The sequence below is a fragment of the Brachypodium distachyon genome, chromosome 1, assembly GCF_000005505.3.
Source record: "Brachypodium distachyon strain Bd21 chromosome 1, Brachypodium_distachyon_v3.0, whole genome shotgun sequence".
In the NCBI taxonomy this organism is placed as follows: Eukaryota; Viridiplantae; Streptophyta; class Magnoliopsida; order Poales; family Poaceae; genus Brachypodium; species Brachypodium distachyon.
This window is the reverse complement of record NC_016131.3, coordinates 52,015,926-52,019,298: the sequence shown is the minus strand read 5'-3', so window position 1 is coordinate 52,019,298 and position 3,373 is coordinate 52,015,926. Positions and strand designations below refer to the sequence as shown.

General features: G+C 45.0%; 1 long non-coding RNA gene across 1 annotated transcript; it reads right to left on the bottom strand.

Moving 5' to 3' along the window:
• Positions 1 to 298: 298 nt before the first annotated feature.
• On the bottom strand, positions 299 to 2,298 carry LOC104581681. The gene is made up of 3 exons (XR_729756.2): positions 2,106 to 2,298; positions 1,113 to 1,539; positions 299 to 1,035 (listed from the first exon to the last, which is right to left on the bottom strand). It is a non-coding gene; the product is annotated as an uncharacterized LOC104581681 (long non-coding RNA).
• Between the last annotated feature and the right edge of the window lie 1,075 nt (positions 2,299 to 3,373).

Here is a 3,373-nt window from a genome sequence, read left to right as displayed (position 1 = left end):
GACACCGCTACAACGATGAAGTAATGGTTGCTATGGCAGCCACAGTTCTTGATGAGAACCTCCATGCCAGGGCGTCAGGTAATTCACCGTGATAGGACAGCCGGGTATGCTAGATTATTTGTAAGCATCCTACTTTCCACAGCTTCCTATTTATGGCCACCATTCTTTCGTCGAAGGTATGCAATGCTTACATATGTATTTGTAAGCATTTTGTTGTTTCTCTTGTTTACATCTCATCATCTTTGTTCGTACTGGTTCCGAATGGCTCGGTTGTTGTTGTTTTGCATAGTGCAAGCTATGAAGCTGATACTAGAATGCTATGGAATAAGTTGGGTTATCATACAAGTTGTCCATGCAACAGATAGTTAGTACAAGTTGTCCATACAACAAATATTTCATACCAAATAGTTCAAATCTATCTTTTAGATTGTCGGGCAATGATATCACGTCTTAACATCTTGTAGTACTCTTGTTGGTCCTCATCCATAGAACTTAAGTCCTTGTTCATGATTTCCATTTCGTGACTTACCTCCTGTATTTCTACCTTTCTTTGCTCAATTGCATGTAGTCCAGCATAACGCTCCCTTTTTCCTGCCTCTCTTGATAACTCTCTTGATTGTCTTGCCATCTCTCTTGACATCTCTCTTGATTGTCTTGCCATCTCTCTTGCTTCCTCCACCTCTCTCCTCTTTGAAAACACATGATTCAAAGCCATCACAATAGAACTATCATCAATCGAGCTAGCATTTTTACCTCGGCATTGCCGCTCTTTCTCCGCCTTCTTGCCAATAGGTCTCCTCAAGTGATCTGCTTTGGCTCGAGATGTAGCTTCAGAGTCATCAATATGTTTAGTGTCGGATCTGGACATACTTGGACTTGCATTGGACTTGACTCCAGTTTTTTGCTACTTTGAGATGACCTATCAATTTGAGCTAACCATTTTTTATTGAAACGTAGCAAGCTCCAACATTGCAACAAAACGAATGATCTTTTAGTCTCGTCTGTTGCTTTGTACAGTGAGCAAGCCTCAACAATCTGCACAATTTAATATGGCTTAGTCCACTTGCACAAAACATGAAGAAACTATCAAAGTGAAATGATAAATAAACTACCTTATCTTGTTCTGTCTTCCCACTTGCGTTTCTCAAAACAACCACAAAATCTGCCCACTTGTTCATTCACAACAGACCAACGATGTATGAGTGAACTAATATTCCGATCACTTCCTTCAGGCTTTTGCATTTCATACTCCTCATGGATTCTCTTTCAGTAAGTAGCATTCTTTTGTTCGTTCCCTATTATTGGATCCGAACTAGCATGCAACCATGTCAAGACCAACACTTGGTCTTCCTCGTTGGTGAAATTTCTTGTTCTCTTGTTGTTTGGTCTCATGGGAAGAGTACCAAGTTCATTTTGCATTGATTGCTCTCCAAATGGGCTGCAATTTTGAGTGTCATCCCAAACTTCATCAACAACGACTTGACTCAACGGACTGGTATACATACCCATTGCATCATCTTGGGAATCCATCACAACACCCTGTAAATTTCATACATGGTATACACAACATATATCAATGCTATTTTTTACAAAAGATTGCTTCAATTTACAAGATCAAATGCACACATTTGATACAAATAGCAGTGCATTGTACAGTTGCAAAATATCCCTCTCTCAAACAAACTTCCCCAGCCACAACCGCTCATCGTCGCCGGCTCGCCGCCACTGCCCTGCCCCTGCCCATCCCCGTGCTCCTCTACTTCTCCTGCATCCCTGCCATGCCCAGCGGCGGGCGCCGCCGCCCCTCACCATGCCCAGCGTCGGCATCTCCTCCAGGCCCGTCGCCACTGCCCCTCCCCATCCCCGTGCTCCCCTTCTCCTCCTGCGCCCCTGCCCAGCGCCGCCCTCTTGCTTTCTTCCCAGCGCCGCCGGCCTGCGCCCCTGCCCTCCCGAGCCCCTCCCAGACGGTCCCAGTCCCACTGCCTCTCCCTCTCTCTTAATCCGGACGAGCTCGTGATCCGGGGCGGCTCCATCCCTCCAAGCGCGGAAGCCGGCGGCGAGGAAACCAGAACAGGAAGAAAATGGCGATGGGAGAGGGGGCGTACCTGGCGGAGAAACGGCGGGAGGGAAACTTCCGTGTCGGCGGTTGCTCGATGGGGATTGCCGAGCTCGATGCTGGGGATGGGATCCCGAGCTAGATTTGGGGCACGGCTAGTCGGTCGGCTAGATACGGGGAAGAGGGCAGGTAGTCTGTTGGAGAGTTTTTTGGGGCCATATTTTAGCAATTGGGGCATGTCCAACAGGGTGTCAGTGGACCGACGACAGGATATAAATCGGTTTTAGATTGGTATCGCTGCTTAACGAGCTTAAAAAAGTCCTAAAATACAGCTCCGAACAACCAGGCGCTTGTGCATGCCATAACTAAGTATCTGATTAAGAGTAACGCGGTGGCTGTGTCACCCTAACTATTTGCACCTCTTTTCGTAGCCACATGTTTGGTTTTCTTTCCTTTCTCTCTCTTAGTTAATTTCTGACACTTTAAACTAAAGCAGAAAATTAACACTATTACGACCTGACAACTTCTTCTTTTCTCTTTCTTTCTTTCTCTCCCTCTTTTAAGTACATTACGGTACATGACATGTTTTGAAGTACATATTTAGTACATTATGATATATGAACCGTACATTATTAGTATTTATAAATATCTCGTGTACATGAACTTATGAGACGAGTACATCATAGTAAATAGCAAGTACATCAGGGTACATGTCAAGTACATTACAGTACATGTCAACATATCGTCAATTCTATGTATCTCATCAATTTAAGTACGCGTCAATACTCATCTACACTACGATTACAAGGAAAAGTACAAAGTACCTTGTCAACATACCTCATCAATTTTTAGTACCTTATTAATATTCACAAGATGCTACAACAAACAATTAACAAGTACGTCATCAATTACAAATACATCACAGAACAATCACATCACCTTCCTAAGTACATCGGCAATCACAGTACCTTCTTAAGTACCTCGGCAATCACAGTACCTTCCTAAGTACCTCGGCAATCACAGTACATCATCAATCAAAGTGCTCAAAGTACCTCATTGATGAACGTGTGTACTCTCACTTCAAAGAGAAACCGCGAGATCAAAAATCAAAATACTTCATGTACCTCTGTCCAAAGCCCGCGATGGGGATACACAAATAAAATCAAAGAGGATCGCAGCAGATGAAGGCATTGGAGAGCAGCAGTTCGTGCCGCCCCTAACCCCTCCATTCCTCTTCCCCTGTGTCGGCGCCCCCACTCACCTGCCACTGCACCCCCGGCCTCTCCCCTGCCATGGGGGCAGCCATGGCTGAGCCCA